This window comes from Bubalus bubalis, chromosome 12 (genome assembly GCF_019923935.1).
Source record: "Bubalus bubalis isolate 160015118507 breed Murrah chromosome 12, NDDB_SH_1, whole genome shotgun sequence".
NCBI lineage: Eukaryota > Metazoa > Chordata > Mammalia > Artiodactyla > Bovidae > Bubalus > Bubalus bubalis.
In genome coordinates this window covers 24,337,259-24,357,141 of record NC_059168.1, presented here as the reverse complement: position 1 = coordinate 24,357,141, position 19,883 = coordinate 24,337,259, and the positions used below count along the sequence as shown (strand labels likewise).

Here is a 19,883-nt window from a genome sequence, read left to right as displayed (position 1 = left end):
TATTAATTTGTCTGTTTTATATTTATCAAATTAGATCTTGCAAACAGTCTAAAACTACCATAATAAAATAGATGATTTAATGTAAATTCCTCAAAATGAAAATATAGCTGTACATTATCATCCAACACACATAAAAATTCAAATATACTAAACAGTTACCAATTATTGGGTGGTTATTTGGACCCTGAACTCTAACAGAGGGCTTCCCAGGTAGCTCAGTGTTAAAGAATCTGCTTGCCAATGCAAGAGACTAGGGTTCCATCCCTGGGTTGGGAAGATCCCCTGGAAAAGGATATAGCAACCCACTCCAGTAGTCCTGCCTGGGAATTCCTGTAGACAGAGAAGTCTGGCGGTCTACAGTCCACAGGGTCAAAAAAGAGTTGGACACAACTGAGTGGGTAAAAACAACTCTAACAAAAGATTTATCTTTCAATTATTTTCAATACAGAGCTCCCCTGACCCCTCACTTTGAGCACTTTAAGTGTAATTTAATTCAATAGCAGAAGTAAAAATATGCAGCATTTTTCAGGAGCTCAATTATGGCAAAAGCCTAAACACAGTTATCAAATAATAAAAATTAAAAACATTTTCTTCATACACAGAACCTTGACTCTGTTTATTACCTTCCCTTCTCCATCAAAATGAGGTTACTGTGGGAGGGGATTCTGAATACTTGTGAAGCCACACAACACCTATTGTCAATGCCCTGACCTAAGATTTGAAGAAAAATAAAACATTCCTATAATGGTTTCTTTGTTATGCTCTCATTAGCTAGATGGCCTTGAAAGGCAACTAGAAACTTTGGTTTCTTGACATTGTCTCCTTCAGACATTTTTTAAGTGACCTCAAGAGCAATTAAGTTTGTTTGTTTGCTTTTTAAGTTTTCTGGGCTTTTCTCTCCTTTTATTTCATTGTCTTAATGTTTTTTTTTTTTTAAATAAATGCTATGGTCATGGAATTGTGTAGATTATATAAATCTATAGTCCACATAAGCATAAGTACAAAAAAAACCAGGGCTTTTTTCTTTGGCTTTCAGAATCAGAAATTAACAATATCTGAGTGGAGGGAAAAAGAGTTCTTTTAGTTCTTTGTTTCTATAATATGTTTAACATAAGCAGTGTATGGAAGAGTTCCAAGATCTGTCAGAGGCTAAATGGCGATGTTGTTCTAGCTTCTAACCATAAAGAATGCCTAGGGATAACTTTAAAATTATTCCAAAAGAACAAAATAGAAAGCCCAGAGATAAATCCACACACCTATGGACACCTTATCTTTGACAAGAGGCAAGAATATACAATGGAGAAAAGACAGTCTCTTTAACAAGTGGTGCTGGGAAAACTGGTCAACCACTTGTAAAAGAATGAAACTAGAACACTTTCTAACACCACACATAAAAATAAACTCAAAATGGATTAAAGATCTAATTGTAAGACCAGAAACTATAAAACTCCTAAAGGAAAACATAGGCAAAACACTCTCCGACATAAATCACAGCAGGACCCTCTATGACCCACCTCCCAGAGTAATGGAAATAAAAGCAAAAATAAACAAATGGGACCTAATTAAACTTAAAAGCTTTTGCACAACGACAGAAACTATAAGCAAGGTGAAAAGACAGCCTTCAGAATGGGAGAAAATAATAGCAAATGAAGCAACTGACAAAGAATTAATCATAAAAATATACAAGCAACTCCTGCAGCTCAATTCCAGAAAAATAAACGACCCAATCAAAAAATGGGCCAAAGAACTAAATAGACATTTCTCCAAAGAAGACATACAGATGGCTAACAAACACATGAAAAGCTGCTCAACATCATTCATTATCAGAGAAATGCAAATCAAAATCACAATGAGATATCATCGCACGCCTGTCAGAATGGCTGCTATCCAAAAGTCTACAAACAATAAATGCTGGAGAGAGTGTGGAGAAAAGGGAACCCTCTTACACTGTTGGTGGGAATGCAAACTAGTACAGCCACTATGGAGAACAGTGTGGAGATTCCTTAAAAAACTGGAAACAGAACTGCCATATGACCCAGCAATCCCACTGCTGGGCATACACACCGAGGAAACCAGAATTGAAAGAGATACATGTACCCCAATGTTCATCGCAGCACTGTTTACAATAGCCAGGACATGGAAGCAACCTAGATGTCCATCTGCAGATGAATGGATAAGAAAGCTGTGGTATATATACACAATGGAAAATTACTCAGCCATTAAAAAGAATACATTTGAATCAATTCTAATGAGGTGGATGAAACTGGAGCCTATTATACAGAGTGAAGTAAGTCAGAAAGAAAAACACCAATACAGTATACTAATGCATATATATGGAATTTAAAAAGATAGTAACAATAACCCTATATGTGAGACAGCAAAAGAGACACAGGTGTATAGAACAGTCTTTTGGACTCTATGGGAGAAAGCGAGGGCGGGATGATTTGAGAGAATAGCATTGAAACATGTATATTATCATATGTGAAAGAGATTGCCAGTCCAGGTTCGATGCATGGGACAGGGTGCTCAGGGCTGGTGCACTGGGATGACCCAGAGGGATGGGATGAGGAGGGTGGTGGGAGAGGGGTTCAGGATGGGGAACACATGTACACCCATGGCTGATTCATGTCAATGTATGGCAAAAACCACTACAATATTGTAAAGTAATTAGCCTCCAATTAAAATAAATAAATTAAAAAAAATAAAATTATACCAAAATAAAAAGAAGTGTGGGAGCATGTACCCCCAATGTGTTAAAAAGTAGTTGCCTTCGGGAAGTGATATTGAGTGGGGGAAGAAATATGTGGAGAGAAATACAGGTGATTTCACTTTTAAGTATATCATATCATACTATTAATCAAAAATAATATTTAATAATCATAAGTATTATTTTAATCATATTGTTAACATGTGTTCACTTTAAAAACCATTAGAGAGACAAAAAAATACATTGCAGTGCATATTAATTCACCCACAAACTATATGTGTAGAGACTAGTTTAAAATATCATGCTAATTAAACAACTTTTACCAATCTTGGCATGATTACCATCTTTCACCTAAAGTCTTACTGACCTCAGGGGAAAAAAATCAAGCAATCAGCAGTGCTGTAAATTCTTGGCAGGAGCTGATGAGACTGAAACCTATACTGTGACGTTCACCAAACGCGCCTGACTGAGGGGGATTTGCTGCGTGGATGCACGAATAAGTGAATGAATGCTGACTGAGGTTAATTAGGGTAGCTCTGATGGTGCCATTCATGTCGAGCCCAGAGAAGCTCCAGCCTGGGCTGCAGAGCTCGGTTTTCCCAGGGCCAACCCAGAACTTATGCCATGAAACAGGGCTTGTTGAGACTGTGGAACAAACTTTAGAGCTTTCTTTCTATGTGCTAGAGCTTCACCATGTTTACAGAATGCTGGGTGAGCCTGAGAAATAATAGCTAATAATTTTCATCTGTCCACCATAACTATATGTTTTTTTCCCCATAAGGAATTCATAGCAGCCTCTCACAAAATTGAAATTCTGCAGGGAAATACTTTAAAATAGCAGTGTTATAGTGGAAAGCAGCCAATCAGGGAAATTCAACTCCCAAAATTAATAACACAGGAAGTTCTCTACTTGCAAATAAAATATTTCCAAAAGGTCATTTGCAAGTCAGCTGTTTGAAATTAGGAACAATGCTATAAATGGTGGTTAGATTTCCACTTAGCTCTCAAAGCATGTAGCATACTGATCCTAACCTGCCTTTGTCAAAACCACACTGATGACAATCTTATTTAAGTTTTGAAACAGACAGGTCTGTAATTGAATATTGTTCATATAAGCATCTGTGAGTTGATGTTGTAACCTAAAGACAACTCATAACGCCATTCTAACCTTCAAAGAGCTGACTTATAAACACCCTAGGAGATAGGTTTTATTATTCCCATTTTTCAGATCAGGAAAGTGAACCTCAAGAGTCTTACAACTAGAAAGTGGGAAAATCAGAGTTTGAACCCACATTAATCTGTATCTGAAGGCCAAGCCCTTCTCACTGCACCAGTTTACCTCTTAGTCTCATTAGAATTCTATTGTGGAGATTCTTGAATGCCAGGCTGAGACATCTACAATGCAAGTGATAAGATCAAAGTGTTGCTACAGAAAACAATGAACCTGTGGGTGGATAAAATGGAGGAGGCCCTGGAAGTGGAGAATGCAATTTGGAGGAGTAGCTACAGAAAGGTCCAAGAAGAAAATACTGTGAAGGAAAACAACAAATGAATGAACGACAAATAAATCCTTGCAAACCTGGATGACTGACTGCCTCAGAAGCTGAGGGAGAGGAAGGAGTAAAAGAAATCATCCAGATTCAACTCCCAGTAATGGAGAGAAGGATGGCAGCATTAAATGCCAAAGGGGACATAAGGAAGTGAGGTGAGGAGGGGAAAAGATAGTGGTTAGTTGCCATTTTCTGGTTGGCCTGTGTCAGATCCCTTTCCTTTTGTGGGAAGCTGAAGGGAATCAGCTGTCATCCTGGGCAGCTGGGACCCACCACATGACCTAGACCAATCGGAAGCCCCAACCCAAGTCTTTGACTCTGGGGGGAATAATATAAAAATCTAGCCATCAAGGACCACACTGGAAGGTGACTGAGACACTGAAGACCAGCGTTGATTGTGCGGGGAAAGCCAGCTCCAGGGCAGCGTCCTCAACAGATTCCTCCTATGGAGTGAACTTGGCCGTGCTCTCTGTGCCCTAGACTGCCTGGGTTCCTGCCCATTTTCCATGCTTGGTCCTCTGGCTTCCCTGTCGACCCAGTGAGCCACCTGATATCCTCCCAGTGAATTCATTTTCTGCTTGAATTAGCCAGAGTGGGTTTCTGTTGTTTGCAGTTTTGAACCCTAGGTGGTAAACATGCTGCCTTCAGTTTTAAACAGATTGCACTGGCATCACGAGCAGATGCCCAGATGGAAGCCTCCAGCACAAAGTCTAAAATGTGAGATTCAAGTTTAGGAGTGAGCTGGGTCCAGGGATATAGATTTAGGATACTTCTAAATAGAGCCAATGACTTAAGTCATGAGAAGGATCAAGGAGAAAGATTTGAGAAAGAGAAAATTGACGTGAGCAATGTGTAGAAATGAACAGACCACCACAATTTAGGAGGTAAGAGAACAAGTCAGAGAAAGAGCATAACAGTTATAGAAGGCGAGTCAAGCTAGTGTCACGTCACAAAACCCAGAGAAGCCAAGAGTTTTAAAAACTGATGGAAATCAGATGCTCTTAAATGCTACAGAGTCTGAGGAAGATGGGGAATGACAAAGGGGCACTAGATACACCGATTAAGTTGTCACTGGTCTTTAGAGAGCTCTTTTATCATGATGGTGGGAAAAGAAATCAGGTTGCAGTGGGGGGAAAGGAGGTGAAGACTGAGGGGCTAGCGTGAGAGCTGAAGAAGAAAATATAGGCTAGAGTTGAAAGAACTTTGGCAGGACTTTATTTTGTTCACTATTGTATTCCCAGTCCCTGGACAAGCACCTGGCATATGGCAAGTGCTTAATAAATATTTGCTTAATGAATGAATGGAGAAGAGCAGAAGCAGAAAATTAACTTGACTTGGGGTATGATAAAGGCACAAATTTTTAGTATTCAGGGTACCCAAGTATGCTTGCCAGCCAGGGTTACCAATTCTTCTCTCCCACTTCCTCCTTGGGCTGTAGAAGCTGATTTCCTAGCCTCTCGTTAGTTACTGAGTAGATGCTTTTCCCCCATTCTCTACTGCTGTCCTTCCTCCACTATTCAGTCTGCACTATAAGCTAATACAGCAGCCATTGTCTAGATCACAATTTCTTGTCCTTACTAATTTCTTATTTTCCTCAGAAAATCCATTCTTCCACTAATTCATATCCCCTACAGAGTTAAATCAAATATTCCTTATCCATATTTATTTTGTCTCATATGTCAGTAAAACCTCAGCAAACTACTGTGGGATGACCTGATAAAACCAAGTCTGATTAACTAAAAACTTTCAGGTAAACCATTAGGTGATAGCTTGATTGTACATTTCTAGAAATTCACTGCTCTGAGGTCCACTGAAACGCCAAATTTTAAATCCAATAACTAAATGACCAAACACAGGATCAAAACCTTGTAACAAAATCTTATAAGAGCATAAAGTTAAAATGGCCTTTAAGTAATAAAAGATAGAAGATTTATTTTATTTTCAGTCTTTCTCCAAATGTCAGAAGTCTGTGAGTAAAGAACAGGCATTTAAGAGATAAACTGTAACTAGAAATGTAAGAAGTCCTAAGTGGTTCTTTAGTGTGATGAAACACTTGGATTATAATAATAAGATTAAAGACCTGGAAAGATTTCCCACCCCTGGTTTATGGTTCTTCATGAATGTAAGTAAAGCACATAAAGCTTTTCCAGTGAATTTAAGAAGGAGTTTCCTTTTTTGTCTGCACACTTTAGGGAGGCAGTCTGAGTGCCTATCAAAGGTTCATCAGAGGAGTAAGTTGTATGGATATTACTGTATTATTTTGCCTTTAGACAGTCTGAAATTATTTTTGCAAAAAGAAATACAAAATGAATAATTTGCTTTTGATCACATCATTTCCTTTAGTTTCTTTTCCTAGTAATTTTTAAAATTTATTTATTTTTTAATTGAAGGATAATTGCTTTACAGAATTTTGCTGTTTTCTGTCAAACCTCAGCATGAATCAATCATAGGTATACATATATCCCCTTCCTTTTGAAACTCCATCCCATCTCCCTCTCCATCCACCCCTGAATCAGTCATAGGCATACATATATGCCCTCCCTTTTGAAACTCTCTCCCATTTCTCTCCCCACCCATACCTCAAGGTTGACACAGAGCCCCTGTTTGAGTTCCTGAGCCATACAGCAAATTCCCGTTGGCTATCTATTTTACATATGGTAATGTAAGTTTCCATGTTACTCTTTCCATACATCTCACCCTCTCCTCCCCTCTCCCCATGTCCATAAGTCTATTCTCTATGTCTGTTTCTCCACTGTTGCCCTGTAAATAAATTCTTCAGTACCATTTTTCTAGATCCCGTATATATGTGTTAGAATATGGTATTTCTCTTTCTCTTTCTGATTCACTTCACTCTGTATAATAGGTTCTAGGTTCATCCACCTCATCAGAGCTGACATAAATGTGTTCCTTTTTATGGCTGAGTAATATTCTATTGTGTATATGTACCACAACTTCTTTAGCCATTCATCTGTCGATGGACATCTAGGTTGCTTTCATGTTCTAGCTGTTGTAAACAGTGCTGCAATGAACAATGGGTTACATGTGTCTTTTTCAACCCTGGTTTCCTCAGGGTATATGCCTAGGAGTGGGATTGCTGGGTCATATGGTGGTTTTAGTCCTAGTTTTTTAAGGAATCTCCATACTGTCTTTCATAGACGCTGCATCCATTTACATTCCCACCAACAGTACAAAAACTTTTTGCCCTTTTCTCCACACCCTTTCCAGCATTTATTGTTTTCCTAGTAATTGTATGCGTATGTGCAAACAGAATGCATTTGTGAGCACATAAGTATATGTGTCGCCAGATCAAGAAATTTGTGTATCATTCCTCACCCTCCTCCTAATCAAAAACTTGGTTTTGCCCACACTGAGTGCCTGATGGAGGTGGGAATGGTCTGTGATGCAGAACATTTCCAGTTGGCACAGGTCAGTGGTGCTCATCATCAAAGTCCTTCCATTCACAATAGGAGATTTTCATCCTCGGGTCCTGGGGACTTGCACTCAACTGAATGATCCTTTTCAGATAAGGTCCCCCTGGCCGCTGTCACTTCAGTGGAACTGTGACAGCTGTAGCTTGGAGAAGATCTATAAATCGGTCAGTCTATGAACTAAAATAAATATGAGATCACCTCAGACCTGCAACCTTCTTTCCAAAACGGTGGCATTTTGGCACCAGCCTGTGCAGTGAGACATGACTGAGGTACAGACAGGCCATGGTGTAAAATCGGCTATTCTTGCCCCAGAGTGAGAAGCCATTCCTTGGGGACACGGTATGAGCAAGGCATCTTCTCACTGGTGTCACTCTCAGTCATCCAGGATCCTGCACAAAACGAGGCTCACCAAGCTGGCCACAAGGCAGGTTAGGAAGTGTCAGCACGGCGAAGGACAGAAGCTGGCATTCACCAAGGAAGAAATACAGAGCATAAATAACTCTGTATCAGAGAAGAGTTTTATTTTTTTAAGTACAAATTAAGATGAAGAGACATCATTTGCCAGAAATCAACTTGGAAAATTTATTTTTCAAAAAAAAAAATTCTCCTTGCTGTAGATGAGGAGACAGGCAAACAGGTAGCCTCAGATACTACTAACAGGTGTGGAAAATGGCCCATATTTCTGGAGGGCCTGCTAGCTCTGTTTATCAAAATCTCTAAACTGTGATTACCTTTAACTCAGCAACTTCACTTTGAGGAATCAGCCCAAAGAAAATAATCAGAGCTACATACAAAGACTTACCTACCAAGAAATGCCCTCATGGAATTACTTTTGATGGTGCAAAATCAGAAACAACCTACAATAAGAAAAAAGGAGATTACAAAATAATACTGTATGATCTCAGAATTACAAAAGAGATGACAGTATGTTTCTAGATCTATGGATAAAACGTGGGAAAATAATCTACCAAAATGTTAACAGCAGAAATCTCTACTGTTCTGGAATTGTGGGTGATTTTTATTCTACTCTCTGTACTTCCATTTCTCCCTCCTATGCACGTGCATTACTTTGGCAGTCAGCAACAGTACTGTTAAGAACAAATAAATAAAAGGAAATGCACAGCGCTAGTCCAGGTTCTTGCACTATTTAGTTATGATTCAGGAAATGCAATTAAACTTCTTGCTTAGTTTCCACAACTTCTCAGTGGAGGATTTGTGCTGTCAAGTGTTGAAAGTGTAGAACAGAGTTCTAGGGACTTCTCAAGAACTACCTCCCTTGAATTAATAAAGTCAAAGAAATTGAATGGCTTGCTCCCTCTGAGCTGAGGGCTCAGAGATGCCCATGGTTATCTTTGGATTAAAGTATGCAATTAAGAGAGAGCCAGGACAGCTGGTGTGAGCACATCACTTGTATTGTTCCTCTCATGCTGATGCCACTAACTCCATCCTAACACCCGGCATGTTGTAGTGCACGATGTTACATACGTCAGTCTGGTCTTGTAAATGGTCTCTACATCCCTATCATATTTTGCCATCAATATTCTCTATAGTAATGTGTAAAGTTACAATCACTCTAAGTATGTTGTGTAAGAACTAGTGGGCATTTATCTAGAGTCAAAATACCTGCTGTGGGGGTAAACTTGAGAGTCATAGACAAGGTTTTCCCTCAGTCATGCCACAGCAGATGGATTATTTCACCTTGCTTTCAAAGTAGACGGAGGAGAATTAAGAATAAGCTCCCTTTGAATCCTCCTACACTGTTAGGGGGAATGTAAATTGGTACAGCCACTATGGAGAATAGTATGGAGGTTCTTTGCTGCTGCTGCTGCTGCTGCTAAGCCGCTTCAGTCGTGTCCAACTCTGTGCAACCCCATAGACGGCAGCCCACCAGGCTCCCCCGTCCCTGGGATTCTCCAGGCAAGAACACTGAAGTGGGTTGCCATTTCCTTCTCCAATGCATGGAAGTGAAAAGTGAAAGTGAAGTCACTCAGTTGTGTCTGACTCTTAGCAACCCCATGGACTGCAGCCTACCAGGCTCCTCCATCCATGGGATTTTCCAGGCAAGAGTACTGGAGTGGGGTGCCATCGCCTTCTCCAGGAGGTTCCTTAATAAAACTAAAAATAGAGTTGCCACATGATCCAGCAATCTTACTCCTGGGCATATACCCAGAGAAAAACATGGCCCAAAAGGATACATGCACCCCAATGTTCACTGAAGCACTGTTTACAATAGCTAAAGCATTGAAGCAACCTAAACGTCCATTGGCAGGGGGATGGATAAAGAAGATGTGGTACATATATGCATGGAATACTACTCAGCCATTAAAAAGAATGAAATAATGCCATTTGCAGTAACATGGATGGACCTAGAGATTGTCATGCCGAGTGAAGTAAATCAGATAGGGAAGGAGAAATATTATATGACATTTCTTATATGTGGGATCTAAAAAGAAATGATACAAATGAACTTATTTAGGAAACAGAAACAGACTCACAGACTCAGAGACCTAACTTACAGTTTCCAATAGGGTGGGGGGGGAATTGGGCGAAGTGATAGGGAGTTTGGATTGACATGTATGCATTGCTATATTTAAAATGGATAACCAACAGGGTCCTACTGTATAGAACAGGGAACTCAATGTTATCCAGCAATCCTGGAGGTAATGAAAGCCAAGTTTTTGACAAGGAAATTGAGACATATTTCCTTGGTGAAATCTCATGGTAACAAGCCAAGACTGTCCCATATTTATCATGTTCAGCCTCTTTAAATGAGCACAGCTAATCTAACATGAAGATGTGGTGTAGTGGTTATGGAGTCCTTTAGGCTATGAGCTTTCCAACAGGCAATTTGTCAATATATATTAAAAGCCTAAGACTGGTCATACAATTTAGCACAGAAAACAGACTTTTGAGAACTTATCTTGAGAAATAATTTTTTAATATGCACAGAAGAATATGTAAGAATGTCCACTGCAGTGTTACTTACAAAAGTGAAAAACTGAAAAAAAGTCTAATAATTGGAAGTAGTTAAATAAATAAGAGAATAAAATCATAGAGTATTAAGAGATCATTATTCATTATATACTTGTTATGTACTTGAACAATATTTAAAGACACTAAGAAAGCTCACAACATAATGGGGAAAAGTATATGCCATAAATCCAAAGTGGATATAAATTCTATACATGTATGCAGACACACAAACACACATTTAAACACATATGGAGAGAGAGATGATCCAGATTTTTCCAGCTTTATTGGATTACCTTCCTTGCCTCTTTCCAGGTATTTACATATTCCCCAATCCATGCTGGTTTCCACTGGTCACCTTACACTGAGCAGCTCTGTTCCAGAATTCTTCCCCAGTCACCTCTAGTCATCTCATAACAGCTTTTCCAGCTGGCTGTCACTCTCTAATATCTACCTTACCATGAAATGTGAAAACCTTCTTTCTATTTCCCAGGATGCTGCTAACATAAGGCTACAATTTTAACAAACTTCATGAAGTCTTAATGATTACAGAGGGGAATTACAGTGCAGGAAAAAAAACCTGTAAAAGTGGATATTGGATATCACTGCTCCTAAATTTCCCCCATTAGACTCTTTCCAGGGGCTCCTGCCTAGCATCCTGCTCCTTTGCTTTCAGCTGCCAGTGTGGTGCAGGAGCTCTTTCTATGTCCTGGATGGGGAGTCTCCTCTAATCCTCTTGACCCAAGTCCTGAGGCCCCAACTTCTTGATTCAGACCGTTAACAGAGGAAATGAGACATTACAATAATCTGGGAGAGGTACACCTCCTGCCAATAAAAATGGCTCTTTGTGTTCTTTAAACAAAAACCTCAGTATCTTCATCTCAGTACAGTTCAGTCGCTCAGTCGTGTCCGACTCTTTGAGACCCCATGGACTGCAGCATGCCAGGCTTCCCTGTCCATCACCAGCTCCTGGAGCTTGCTCAAACTCATGTCCATTGAGTTGGTGATGCCATCCAACCCTCTCATCCTCTGTAGGCCCCTTCTCCTCCAGCCTTCAATCTTTCCCAGCATCGGGGTCTTTTCTAATGAGTCAGTTCTTCACATCAGGTGGCCAAAGTATTGGAGCTTCAGCTTCAGCCTCAGTCCTTCCAATTAGTATTCAGGACTGACTTCCTTTGGGACTGACTGGTTTGATCTTGCAGTCTGAGGGACTCTCAAGAGTCTTCTCCAATGCCACAGCTCAGAAACGTCAATTCTTTGATGCTCAGCTTCCTTTATGATCCAACTCTCACATCCCTACATGACTATTGGAAAAACCATAGTTTTGACTATGGGGACCTTTGTCAATGAAGTAAAGTCTCTGCTTTTTAATCTCCATGTAAATATCTGCATTTGGATAACTCCACCAGTTCAGAGCATCCCCAAGAACAACTGATTGCCACTTCTTTGGGATCTTCAAGAAGATAAAAAGAGTTGTCACTAAAGACACAGTCCACCTTTAATCTTTAGAAGATTCTAGAAAAAAATTTTTAAATTTGCAATGCAGTCTCAAATACATAATAACAACAAACAGCAAATAAATTCTATGAACCAGGCACATTCCTATACCCTGAACAAATTAACTAATTGATCTTCATGAGACTCTTTTATGGTAAGTGCTATTATTAATATTCCCATATGGATGGAGAAATTAGAACAGAGAGAAGTTAAATAATTTGTCCAACATCCCAGAGCCAGGAAACAGTGAAACAAAGCTATTGCCAGGTAATCTCATTCTAGAGAGTTAACTACTCTTAGCTACACTGGTGACTCAGTGGTGAAGAATCTGCCTGCAATGCAAGAGCTGCAGGAGACAGAGGCTCAATCCCCAGGTCAGGAAGAGTCCCTGGAGGAGGGCATGGCAACCCACTCCAGTGTTCTTGCCTAGAGAACCCCATAGATAGAAGAGCCTGGTGGGGTACAGTCCATAGGGTTGCAAAGAGTCGGACACAACTGAAGTGACTTAGCAGGCACACATTGCATTGTACCAGAAAAGGCGATGGCACCCCACTCCAGTACTCTTGCCTGGAAAATCCCATGGGCGGAGGAGCCTGGTAGGCTGCAGTCCATGGGGTCGCTAGGAGTCGGACACGACTGAGCGACTTCACTTTCACTTTTCACTTTCACGCATTGGAGAAGGAAATGGCAACCCACTCCAGTGTTCTTGCCTGGAGAATCCCAGGGACAGGGGAGCCTGGTGAGCTGCCGTCTATGGGGTTGCACAGAGTCGGACACGACTGAAGCGACTTAGCAGGCACACATTGCATTGTACTGTCCCCTAGGATGGGGGGAGGAGAAGGAATGGAATGGAAAGGAGGGGAGGAGTTACAGCAAAATGGTGACTCAATCTTTTTTTCTTTTTTCAAATTTCCTAAAAAGCATTTTACCTTTAAAATTAGGAACCAGAATATATTACATCCATATCTATAATATATCTATACCCATACCTATATTTCTATCTATGAATGTATTAGGGGGAGAAACATAGAGTTGCTCTGGGCATTGCATCTTCATTTCCCTAATTCACAGTGACCCCTCCTATTTAACCATTAGAGTGGACATCTTTTCTCTAAGAAATGCCTCTTGCTTATGTAAGTAGCCCCCAGGGAACTATGTTTATGCCCTGTGACCTCATGCCTCAGCTTCAGACAAGTGAACTAGGAGACTTCCTGACTCACTTAGGACCAATGCAATTTTCTTATCTGAAGATTTTACACTGGATCTGAGAGCCCAACCAGTCAATCTGGGTTAGTCTCTTGTACAGAGGACATATATGGTCAGAGTAAGTTAGCTACTGCAACAACCAACCCCCAAATTTCAGTAGCTTATTTCTCAATCATATCCAGTTCAAATAGGTCAATGGGGAAATGCTGTGCTCCAATAAATTTTATCAAATATCCAGGCTCGTTTTTCATCTAGCAGTTCAACTATTTTCTAAGGTCCTAGTCAAAGGAAGCGGAGAAGGCAATGGCACCCCACTCCAGTACTTTTGCCTGTAAAATCCCATGGACGGAGGAGCCTGGTAGGCTGCAGTCCATGGGGTCGCTAAGAGTCGGACACGACTGAGCGACTTCACTTTCACTTTTCACTTTCATGCATTGGAGAAGGAAATGGCAACCCACTCCAGTGTTCTTGCCTGGAGAATCCCAGGGACGTGGAAGCCTGGTGGGCTGCCGTCTATGGGGTCGCACAGAGTCGGACACAACTGAAGCGACTGAACAGCAGCAGCAACAGCAGTCAAAGGAAGAGGAAGAGGATGGTGAGGTACAGAGTAGGTTTTTTAATTGACCAGGCCTGAGAATAGTATGTATCACTTCTGCCCACATTTTCCTGGCCGTAATTCATCATATGACTGCACTTGACTGCAGAGTCCCTTGGACTGCAAGGAGATCAAACCAGTCCATCCTAAAGGAAATCAGTCCTGAATATTCATCAGAATGACTGATGCTGAAGCTGAATATTCAATACTTTGGCCACTTGATGTGAAGAACTGACTTGTTAGAAAAGACCCTGATGCTTGGAAAGATTGAAGGCAGGAGGAGAAGGGGACGACAGAGGATGAGATGGTTGGATGGCATCACTGACTCGATGGATGTGAGTTTGAGCAAGCTACAGAAGTTGGTGATAGACAGGAAAGCCTGGTGTGCTGCAGTCCATGGGGTCTCAAAGAGTCGGACACGACTGACTGACTGAACTGAACTGAACTGCAAAGGATGCTGAAAAATGTCATTTCATTATATGCTCAGAATGAAGAACAAGTGGACAGGTGACCACCTGGTTAGTCTCTGTCACAACACATAAGTGTGAACCGTGGGGTTTATAGGCTGCTCTGTGCATGAAGCAGCAAAGAAAGCTGATTTGTAGAGAGGGAAGAATGAAGTAGATGTCCATAGGGAAGCAGAGATGACAGCCTGGGGAGGTAGAGGGTGGAGAGAGACAGAGAGAGTCATGTGGTTTTCTCTTCCTGGCTTTCCACTTTGAGACACAATATTGTTGTTTTGTTTGGCTTTGTTCTGTTTTCATATGTATATAATTTTTGTAATAATAGCTTTAGATATAATTCACATGTTGAGAAAATTCACTCTTTTAAAAGTATACAAGTGAGGGAGTTCCCCGGTGGTCCAGTGGCTAAGACTCTGAGCTTCCAATGCTGGGGACCTGGGTTCCATCCCTGGTCAGAGAACTGGGTCCCACATGCTGCAACTAAAGCTCCCATATTCCACAACGGAGATCGAAGACTCTATGTGCCTCAACTAAGACCTGATGTAACCAAATAAATAAAAATAAATATTTCAAAAAATGAAGTATGCAATTGAGTTGGGTTTTTTTTAAATTATATTCAGAATTGTACAGCAACTATCACTATCTAATTCCAGACCATTTTTATCTCCCCCAGAAGAAACTCCAGGCCCATTAGCAATCATTTTCCATTCCCCACTCTGCCCAGCCCCCAGTAGCCAACTGGGACCACATAATAAGTGACCTTTTGTGTCTAGTTTCTTTCACTTATTCAAGGTTCATTCATGTTGTAGTATGTATCAGCATTTCGTTTCTTTTATACGATAAAATAATATTCCATTATAGGGGTATGCTAATTGCTTTATCCTTCGTCAGTTGGTGGACATTGGAGTTGTTTCCGCTCTTTGTCTATTCTGAATAATGCTGCTATGAACACTGGCACACAAGTTCTAGTGTGCACTTAAGTCTTCATAGGAGTTGAATCACTGGGTCATATGGTAATAACACTATGATTAACATTTTGAGGAACTGTCACTAGTTCTTAAGAGTCCTGGCTGCCCTTGCTCTACTTAAGCATCCTTCACATAAATATGTGAATTCCTTTTCTTTTTTCTTCTTTAATCAATTTGAACTAGTTTCAACAACATTATCGGCAACCTCAAGAACCTTAACAAAAGTCACCTACTCCCATCGCTTTTGGCTTTGACTCTCCTGACTTCTCAGTCCTCTTTATTTTGGCTCTATTTTTGCCTGCCTATTTAATAATGCTTTAGTTTGGCTTTTTCTTGGCTACAACCACCAGGCACTCATTCCAGCTAGCTCGAGTATAAGAACTTTAAGAAAAATACAAGATAAGATAATGGAAGCTTTCAGAAATGCAAGAACAGAAACTGTAACGGGCTGGCCTCAGAGAAACTAGTGCTAAAAGCTAGTTCTCAATTTGAGGTGGCCTGACAGACCTCACTAACAGACATTCATCGGTGTCTGTGGGATTTCATCATTATAAATACAGTTCGCCCTTCCTCCTTTCTGCACTGCTAATAACTTCTCTCTTTGCTTTCATGCCACTCCTCTGAAAATGACTCTGATTAGCCCAGGATCTCTTTCTCTTTTCATATCTGGCTACAGGTCATGGGAATCTAGTGAATTTACGGATTAACTGCCCTTGAATCGGGTATTCACCTCTTGTCCAATCAGCCATGAGAATGGAGAGCTGGATAACAAGCTACAAAACATGGCTGTTGGGCCTACTTCTTCAGTAGGGACAAGGGTTTAGAGCAGTTTCCAGTAGATGATACTGGGGTGGGAGGATATGGTGATTAATTTTGTGAGTGTGTGGTTGGTATTTTTAATGAAAAATGGATCACTCCTTTTTAAATCAATTTCTGTCTTTGTTCTTAGCAATTCTGCCAGAATCTAGTTTCCTGTGTTCAATCTCCGGCACTGTGCATTATAATTAAGGGTAAGACAAATTCCTGCTCCCATCCCAACACAATCCCTTCTTGCTCAACTACCTCCCTGTGAGAAGAGTTGGATTAGACGCACAGGCAGACCTCGGAGATACTGTGGGTTTGGTTCCAGACCACAGCAATAAAGTGAAGACTGCAGTAAAGCAAGTCACATGAAGTTTCTGGTTTCCTAGTGCACAGAAAATTTATGCTTAGGCTATTCTGTAGCCCATCAAGTGTGCAATGGCATTATGTCTGAAAAAACAACATACCTTAATTTAAATACATGCATGTGTACTCAGTCACTCAGTCATGTCCAACCCTTTGTGACCCCATGGACTGTAGCCTACCAGGCTCCTTTGTCCATGGGATTTTCCAGGCAAGAATTCTGGAGTGGGTTGCCATTTCCTCCTCCAGGGGATCTTCCTGACCAAGGAATGGGACCCGTGTCTCCTATGTCTCCTATGCAGGCAGATTCTTCACCCACTGAGCCATAGAAAAAGCCCAATTTAAATACAATTTATTGCTAAAAAAGGCTGTCATCTGAGCCTTCAGCGAGTAGTAGTACTAAAATGAAATATTACTGATCATGTCACCGTAGCAAGTACAATATTGAAAAAGGGCTTCTCTGGTGGCTCAGATAGCATAGAATATGCCTGCACAACGGGAGACCTGGGTTTGATCCCTAGGTCACAAAGATCCCCTGGAGGAGGACATGGCTACCCACTCCAGTATTCTTGCCTGGAAAATTCCATGGACAGAGAAGCATACTGAGCTACAGGCCATTGGGTCACAAAGAGTCGGACACAATTGAGTGACTCTTTTTTCACGTTCATTGCTAGAATTACCAAAGTGTGACACAGAGTTATGAAATGAGCAAATGTTACTGGAAAAATGGTGCTGATAGACTTCCTTGATGCAGGATGGCCGTAAACCTTCCATTTGTAAAAAGCACAATATTTGCAAAGCGCACAAAAAAGTGAAGCACAATAAAGTGAGGTGCGCCTGTATGTGCAGAGGCAGTTCATCCCCTTGGAGGATGCAAAGGTAAAAGGAGCAGAAAGAAGGCCTGGGAAAACCGGAAGACCCTATTTCCTGTTCCCATCAGATCTCCTCCCCTTCTCCTTCCCTCTCCCCCACTTCTCTCCCTATCTCCCACCCTATTTCCTAAGACATAAAGGGCTACAGCCACAGCAAAAGCTCAGAAAGTATAACAAATTGTCTCAATTGCCAGGTTTATTTTCAACATGTCACAGCTGGAGTAGGACAGGAAGCTCCTTGAGCCAAAATTTAAGCTTCAGGATGGGTAAAAAACTGGCCTTAAGTAACTTTCTTCCTAAAAGACAGAACCCAGAGATAGAAGTTTATGTACAAAAGGAAAAAGTACAGGTTTTAGTACATTAGAATAAGCAATAACTTTTGAAATGAAAATGTAAATGCTAATCATTAAGATTTTCCAGAATATTAAATTATGTATGTGTACATATTTTTCCATTAACAAAGCAAAAAAAAAAAATTAAGCCCTTCAGTTTGGTAAGGTCTTCCATTTTTCTGATTTCTAAGAGGGTGAGTCCATGGTCTGCCCTAATTTTATATTTTGTTCCTCTTTCTTTTTTTTTTTTTTTGATAAATATTCTTCCCTGTGGCTAACATCAAGTGTGGATTTGCCAGATTATCTGGATATACTCCAAAAGAAATATCTCACTCATATCTTTAAAGAAAAAGGCATTTAGTGTACACATGTCTAAAAGCTAAAGTGGCTTGAGGGTAGGGATGGGGGCAGTGATGATGGATAGAGGAGGCAGGGTTTCATATTTAACTAGTAAACTTTGACCAGACTTTCTGAACCTTAGTATTTTAGGAATTTGAGTTGGCCAAGTCAAAGACTCATACACAGCAGGAATAGGAAAAAGCAAAGATTATTTGCATGAGTTTTGCACTACCAAATTGGATACGCACTGTTTCATAACCGGGCACAGCACAAACATGTTTGTTTATTTTAAGGCTGTCTGCTGACCTGCATTGTGAGTTTGCTCAGCGGGCCACTGTGGCAGAGTTGAGAGCCCAGACCTGGGACCTCTGAAGGCAAATGCTGGTATCATCACTTGAAAAGCTTTCTCCATGCTGGCTGGCTATAGTCGGGACAGTCCTTAGAAAAGCTGGCTCTTGGTAATTTGAGTCAGACTGATTCAGCAAACATGTTTTGTCTTATTTTTTTTCCTTTTGGCCCCACCACATAGTACATGGGATCTTAGTTCCCTGACCAGAGATTGAACTCGTGCCCCTTGCGTTGGCGAGCACAGTCCTAATCATTGGACCACCAGCAAAGTCCCGATCATGTTCTCTTTTAAATCACCTATACATCCCTAAGTATATTCCAAAAAGGCTGAATTCCCATCCACAATAGGGGTGTGAAATGTGACAAGATGAGTCTCAGGGTCTTATTGAAGTGATGCCACAGGGTTTAGAATAAAGAGAGGTGAAGAATGTGGACAGGGAGGTCAAATGTGTGAATTTGGGAGCCAGACTGCCTGGCCTGGCTTTTTCAGTCCTCCTTTTCCCAGCCATGTAATCTCAGGTAAGTTATTTAACCTCTCTGTGCCTCAGTTTCCCAATGTGTAATATGGAGATTAAACTGCTCCTATTTCAAAAGCATCATTATGAGTATTAATGAGTTAATAATAAAGTTTTAAAGGTGATTAGGACATTGTATGACAGGTAGTAAATGATATACATGTTTGTTAAATAAAGGGAAATATACTTATGGCAGGTGAACCTTACAATGACTGACTCCAGAACTCTGTATCCTCAGATAAGAAAGGGTTGAATGTTAGAAACAACCCAAAGTGGAACATATCTAAATATACTACAGTGAGGTTATACTATGAAACACCATACTAGCCACTTTTAAAATGAAGTATGTCTATAAGTGGGTTTTCTCAATGGCTCAGCAGGTAAAGAATCTGCCTGTCAATGTAGGAGACACAGGAGATATGGGTTCAATTCCTGGGCAGGGAAGATCTCCTGGAGGAGGTAATGGCAACCCACTCCAGCATTTTTACCTGAAAAAATCCCATGGATAGAGGAGCCCGGCGGGCTACAGTCCATGGGGTCACAAAGAGCTGGACACGACTGAGTGACTAAGCATGCGTGCATATATACTGCTGTGGAATAATCCCTAAGATATATTGTTAAGGGAGAGAGCAAGTCCCAGTACAGCATATGCAAAATTAATTATGAGAACTAGCACTTACTGAATAATTTCTATGCATCAGAGCTTTACATATATTAACTCATCTAATCTCTATACAAGGAAGGTACTAGTTTTTCCACCACTGTGAAAATGAGAGTCTCAGGGAGGCCAGGGTTGAAACTAATATGCCTAGGTTATTCTTCCAAACTTGTAAGTCAGATAATTCACTTTGGATTCAGGGAGTGGAGGAAGTAAGGGACAGAAATGACCTGGAATTATTTTATTTGAATGCATTTCATTTGGAAG

The 19,883-nt window shown here is 40.7% G+C and overlaps 1 long non-coding RNA gene across 7 annotated transcripts in view; it reads right to left on the bottom strand.

The window, feature by feature from the left end:
* LOC102412960 overlaps positions 1–19,883 on the bottom strand; it is a 65,560-nt gene that overhangs the window by 3,711 nt on the left and 41,966 nt on the right. For all 7 annotated transcript variants that reach the window (XR_006543275.1, XR_006543273.1, XR_006543274.1 and 4 more), the window contains one exon: positions 8,491–8,545. This is a non-coding gene — a long non-coding RNA (uncharacterized LOC102412960). The remainder of the gene's footprint in view (positions 1–8,490; positions 8,546–19,883) is intronic.